Below are 7,532 nucleotides of genomic sequence, written 5' to 3'. Positions count from 1 at the left end.
GCCCAATATGGGTTGTACCCAAAAAATTAGATGCAAATAATAAGCAAAACTGGTGTATAGTTATAGATTATCGCAAATTAAATGATATAACTATAGAAGATAGATTCCCTATACCAAATATGGACGACATATTCGATAAGTTAGGAAAAAGTCAGTACTTCACCACTTTAGATTTGGCCAAAGGCTTCCACCAAGTAGAAATGCATCCTGACGATATCGCGAAAACGGCGTTTTCGACATCTACTGGCCATTATGAGTTTTTACGAATGCCATTTGGGCTGCGAAACTCGCCAGCTACATTTCAATGAATGATTAACAATGTATTGAAGGAATACATTGGCTCAATCTGTTTGGTATATTTAGATGACGTGTTAATTTTTTCTGCTAGTATAGAAGAACATTTAGAATCCTTAGCTAAAATACTTAAACGATTTACTGAAGCCAATTTAAAGGTGCAATTTGACAAGTGTACTTTTCTTAAAAGAGAGACAGAGTTTTTAGGGCTGTCTGACGCATATCCTTAATAAAGTTAAAACCATAGAAAACATAGTACTACCTAAAACACAAAAGGAGATAAAATCCTTTTTGGGGATTACAGGATACTATAGACGTTTTATAAAAGATTATTCACGCTTTGCATACCACATGATTAAGTATTTAAAGCAAGGAGTAAAATTAAATATTAACGATAAGGATTACACAGCTGCTTTTGAGAAATTAAAAACTTTAATTAAAAACTACCCAATACTTATGCACCCTGATTTTAGTAAAACGTTTACACTTGTCACAGATGCAAGTAACTTTGCTTTAGGTGCAGTTCTCATGCAAAGGAATCAAGTGATTTCTTTTGCTAGCCGCACACTTAATGGGCATGAAAAAAATTATAGCACAATTGAAAAAGAATTGCTTGCTATAGTTTGGGCTACAAAATATTTCCGTCCATATCTTTTTGGAAGAAGATTTTCAATTAAGACCGATCACCGTCCTTTAGTGTGGTTAAATAATATAAAAGAACCGAATTCTAAGCTACAGAGATGGAAAATTAGACTAAATGAATTTGATTTCGATATTACCTATATTAAGGGTAAGGAAAATGTTATAGCAGATGGCCTTAGTAGATTAAATTATGAAACTACCGAGAATGAAATACAAATAAATTTAAACGAATTATTCGATGATGATATGAATACAGTACATAGCGCAGAAAGCGTCGGCTCCGATTTTATCAAGATTAGTGAAAAACCAATCAACCTTTTTAAAAATCAAATTTTTATTGACTATTCAAATACTTTTTCTTGTACAACAAAAATAATTTTTAAAAATAAAATTCGGAACATTTGGAAAATAAAAAATAGAGACAGTGTTCTAAATTTCATGAGAGACAAACTTCCTACTAAAGGATTGAATTGTTTATCAATATTTGGACAAAAAACTACCACTAATCCTTTAGTAGGAAGTTTGTCTCTCATGAAATTTAGAACACTGTCTCTATTTTTTATTTTCCAAATGTTCCGAATTTTATTTTAAAAAATTATTTTTGTTGTACAAGAAAAAGTATTTGAGTTTCAAATTAACTACATTAAATACTTTGCTAAAAATAAAAATCTTAAAATTCTAAAATCAAATTTATTAATGGAAGATGTGACTGACAGAGAACGACTTTTACAATTAATTCATAAAGAACATATTAAAAATAATCACAGAGGAATTACAGAGGTTTTTGCAGAATTAAAAAAAGCACTATTTTCATCCGAATCTTCAGAGAGAAATTCAAAAATTTAATTGTAATATTAGCATACGAACCCATAAAATAATATTCTACCAGAACTAATGAATTCCATATATGTTTCCTCAGTAGGTAGACCATTGAATTCACACGTAACGGAAGACTGTTTCTATAATAAAAGCGCTGAAAGAAAGAATTCAGTACTTAGGTAAACCGAATAAAGTTGTATTAGATAATGAACTAGATACCATTGCAGTAAGAGAATTCCTCAAAGAGCAAGAAATAAATGTGCATACAACTACATCCTATTTAAAAACAGGCAATGCGGATGTAGAAAGGCTTCACGGTACGTTAAATGAGCATATAAGATTGTTTAACGCCGACCCACTTAATCAAGACGATATTCGTGAAAACGTGTTTAAAGCATTAGTTTCATACAATCATTCTATACATTCTACTACCAAAAATCGGCCAATCGACCTGATAAATAATCTAGTTTCAAAAGAAGATCTATCAAAGCTTTCAAAAATAATGCACACAAAGAAGAGTAAAAATGTAAATTTGTTAAATGAAAAAAATAATAGAGTTTCTAAGATTAATTTTGAAAATGATATTGTCCAAAATAACAGAGTTAGTAAGTCTAAGCCTAAATATAAGAAAGTTAAAAACTATAAACAAGAAGGAAATTATTTAATATCAGATGACAAAAACTGTAAAAAAATATATAAGACACAAGTAAAACGTAAGAATCAATGTACATAGTTAATTTTTTAATCAACAGGGACTGCCGATTCTGGCGGTGGAGGTGTCATATTGTTAAGTACATACATGTATTCATACATATGTAAGCACATATATATAACTTACATATGTACTTACATACATATTTCAATAAACATATTAACATTCTCAATTAACATACACTACTTATTAACATTAAGATAACATAATTATGTTAAGACTTCAGGAGAGTTAACACTCTCTGCATTGTTTTACTGTTACATACATATATTAAGTAAGCTAACGTTAATATTTATTACATATATATTATGTAAGAAATAAAGAGTTCAGTTGTAAAGAAACATCGAAGAAGGTGGTTTAATTTCGCAACGTGACTATATACATACAAAGATAATGTTCCCTTTGACTCTGTACATACACAAAATTGTTGCATAAACATACATTCGTACACATTTCTTAAAGCGCAAGTGCCAAACTATCAACAACAACATGTTGCATATACATACATTCATACACATTTCCCAGTGGGAATTAGGAGCACGTAATAATACCTTATTAGCAACTTACTCTTCACCTGGCAGTCATTACCATTTCCCTGCCGAACGTCCCTTACTTTTACAAAGGCATGGCCGCCTTATGTAAGTAGGAATTTAGAATGTACATTTGGTATCAGATATACTTCTGAGCCGCTTTACAAAGTAAGTTACGTGTAATGCAGAGCAGTCGCTCGGAGTAGTTCGGTGCTTGGAAATAACTTCGGCTGCACGTTATTTTGCAACTGACAACGTAATGTGTCTTCGGAGGTGTTCATTTTGCCCTTTACTAGTAGATGACATTGGCCATGATGACAATTTTGGTACTAAAAACTGAAAGAAAACATGGCTTACCTCGCAAGGTGCTTACCTATTTTCCCAGTGGGTTGTTAAGGCACAAGTGTCAAACTATCAACAACCATATCGCTACGTTCGTGTTCATACAAGCAGCGCTACAGCGGGACATATAATAATAATAGCTAGAGTGCCAGTTACTGTCGGAATTCGACAGTTTTTCTAGTTTTAGAAGCCTTGGAGAGGGTTTCTAGCACGTAGCAAAACTTATACGGTACAAATTAACTAACCGGAAAATCTTCTTCTAAAACGTAACAAAATTTTTTTTTATCTGAGAAGGTCTTTGGAGGACTTCGGCAGGACTTGGAATTGACCCGATACATTCAAGTTTATCGCTAAATTTCAATGATTCGATACATATCGACCACTTTCGATAACTGTAAAATTCGAGGGCTCGATAAATTTCGATAACTCAAAAATGTAAAAACTTTGGATACCGTTATAAATTTTTACTTTTGACTTCTCCACATTTTTCGGAAACTATGTAAACATTTTGATAACTCGTTACACTCTGTTAAGACGATTAAATTCGATAAGCAGTGACAAATCGACAACCTTGAAACTTCGATAAATCGATATATTTTGAAAATTCCATAAACTTCGCTTCGTTTAACCAACCAATTTCAGTAGGTCAATAATTATCGATAACTCTGTAAGTTGAAAGAACTCCATACATTACCGTATCGCGATAAATTTCCTTAAGTCATAAATAATGACAATTCAATAAATATCGATAACTTGATACATTTCTTTAACTTGACAAATTTCGTTAATCCCACACGTTTTTATAGCTCGATAACCATCCGTAAATTTGGACAACTTAGTTTCTGTGTCTATAAATTTCGACAACTCAGTAAACATTGATCAGTTTGAATAATTCGATACGTTGATTAACAAGCATGGATAAATTTCGATAACTATAAACTTCGATGATTCGATAAATTTCAGTAACCTTTATAGCTGATTTTATTTCGATTCCTATCGGAAAATTTCAACTCTGTTAACCTAATTCTTTTGTACTTCTCATTGTCTCCATTTTCGCCTTATCTCAATTTTCGTTTTTATCTTCACGTTGCTTTTTTATCTTCATCGTTATCACTTGTTTCTTCATCTTCATATTTATCTTTATTTCAAAGTTTAATTTCAAATACGAAGTAAAACAAAATGCGAAACGGCTTAAATTGAACAGGTTGCAAAAACAACCATATACAAATATGAAAATTTTTAAACGACGATTTTCAACCAATTTCGAAACTATAAAAACTCTCCTCCAACGGTGTTTTTGCTTTTGAAATCGGTAACTTTACCTTGGTCTTCATCTTTGTTTTTATCTTTCACATCTTTGCTTATATCCTTTTGTTTTTCTATTCACGTAGCGATGACGTGATAAGATGTGACGTCATTTTATATTTTGTGATAGGATGTTATGTCATGTGTTGTCATATCCTCTAATGTCATGTCATATGATGTCATATCATGTGATGTCAAGTCATGTGATGTCATGCCATATAATGTGATGTCATATCATATGATATCATGTCATGTGATGTCATGCCATATAATGTGATGTCATATCATCTAATGTCATGTCACGTGATATCGTGTGATGTGATATCATATTATGTCATGTAATATCATGTGATGTCTCTTCATATCATGTGATAAAATGTGATGTGATGTCATGTAATGTGATCACATTCCATGTTCCGATTAGTATATCGATAACCCTGTTGATAACTGTGTCGATAAAAATACCGATAACAATATCCATAAACATATAAAAAAATACAACGATTGTAAAATCGATTAATTCATCGATAAATATAACAATCATCAGTATCGATTATTGAACATATCGTTAAAAATATAAATGACTAAATCGATAACAAAATCAATTATTTAATCGATTATTATACCCATAACAATATCCATTATTGTATCGACAACAATATCGATTATTTTATCAAAGCAATATCGATTTTTATATTGATAAAAATATCAGGTTTTATATCGATAACAATATCGATCTTCATCCTCATCCTTTCTTCATATTTATCTTTAGTTTGCATATTCCTCTTCACCTTTACCTTAAAGTGTTTAAATTTACTTTGATCTTCGTTTTTGCCTGTACCTCTAGGCATCTCTGTTTTCCTTTTTATTCTCAAACCGCTAAACCGCTGAGAACCATTTCCATGTGCATTATTCCCCTTGAATTTGACAATTTACTCCCAACCAACCAACTGCCGCTAAATAAGTTTCACTTCATAAATTAAAGAAATGTTTTTACCCTTTCAGTTACCCNTCTGTTGTGTTTGGTTTGCCGTTCGTGAAAGAGGAGAACCTGAGGCAGATTTTTGATAGTGTGTGTAAGTCGATTAACTTTGCGACTCCGTTTGTTTGCGATATTTTTCGCACGAAGCATACAAATGTGCGGCCTAATAGTGCGGTGATTGTCAAATTTCCTTCACTATAGAGGTGGGTAATGGCACGATTTTTGTGTGTTGGCACAGTGGCATACGCACACCATGAGGTGTTAAGACACTGTGTTGGCACAATTGTGTTATTGCTACCTATCAACCCTTCGCTCGAATTTGCTATTTCCTTATGTTTTGCTATTATTGGCGGCGAGAACACTCAACACAGAAGAGTGTGCTATTGTGCTGAAAACCAGAGACGTGAACTGGATGAAAAATTTGGTCGGTTCGGTTCAGCGGCTCGAACCGTTTTTGCACTTTTGGATTGGTTCGTCAAAGCGTTTTTTCTGATCTTTGAACCGGAATTTCGGTTCGGTTCAACGGTTCGAGAAACAAAAAATAATAATTCGCAATTTTAAGTGTCAAGTGTCAAGTGTAACAATGCGCAAGGTAAAGGCGAAATGGGATGCCTTTACATGTGATATTGTCACATGGTAAACAAACATGGTAGGTATTACCATGTTTAACAAAAATAAAAATAAAACTATCTATTGAAAATTGGTTGAAACGAACCTTTAAACCTTCATAGAAAGTGGTGCGGTTTTCGGTTCGGATCAAACATTTATGGAAAAATTTTCGGTTCGTTTAATGGTTCAGTTAATTAATAGAAAAAAGCGGACTTCAGTTCAAAACCGGTTCACCTGCTAAAAACACTTCCCAGTTTGTGCTTTCATAATGTGCCAGGTGTGCTACTGTGCTATCGTTTAATCGAAAAGTGTGCCTGTGCGTGCGGCACATCGATGAGTGTTAACACAGTAACACAGCACTGTGCTGTATTACACTTCACTACCTCACTATCCGATCGTACACGCACTTTGTCAGCATTCGCCCAGTATAGGAAAAAGCACAAATCTTCTGTACCTCTTAAACTAGCAGGCATTGATAGCCACGGCACTATTAATATTTATGAGAGCTTACCTGCTGCGACCAGAAAGACTACAAGCTCTGATAAAATTGAGAAAATTGAAGAAGCTGCATAGTGCATTCTCTTGGAGAGGTGAAATTTTTATACGTACGTCTGCTGGAAGTGAACCTGTTGCTGTATCTGATAGCAGCGAGCTTTTTAACATCATTAGTAGCATTTAATACTAGCATACTATTTAACATTTATTTTGTGTAATATCTTTTGTCTTTCTCATATATCTAAGTTTGTTTATAACCATTTTCTGTTAATATTACTCCACATTATGTTGGAGAACTTTTCAGATTTAAGATTCATTGAACCATTTTCGGAAGATTTTAAATTTTTTACATTGAGCAAAGCACTGCTACGTTCATTTCGATAGGCAGCGCCTCAGCGGGACATAAGATAATGAAACATTGTTCCATTTATTCGCTTTCGTTTCTGTTTTTGTTTCATATCGTTCAAAGCATTAGTTATGTTTGTTTACAAATTATCCAGTAATGCTTGAAATACAATACCGGCGAACGGCAAACTTCGCCGAATTGGGCGATGCTGTCGTTCACCGTTCGCCCAACTATTTCGCCTACTTAAACAGAATTAGAGCGGTAGCGAAAACAGCTGATCCCATTTGGTCGCCTTTATAATTTGGGTGACCATATTTAGAAAAAACTAAACCATATTTAGAAATGAGGAAATGATAACAAATATAAATGTAAAACAAAGAAAGATTATTATAAATAATTTGTTTCAAGCCAGATTTAACGAATCCACAACTATATTTTTCAAACAACAAAAAAAAA

This window comes from Rhagoletis zephyria, unplaced genomic scaffold (assembly GCF_001687245.7).
Source record: "Rhagoletis zephyria isolate East Lansing unplaced genomic scaffold, Rhagoletis_zephyria_1.1 Rzeph_scaffold_02125, whole genome shotgun sequence".
NCBI lineage: Eukaryota > Metazoa > Arthropoda > Insecta > Diptera > Tephritidae > Rhagoletis > Rhagoletis zephyria.
This window is presented reverse-complemented; position numbering follows the sequence as displayed.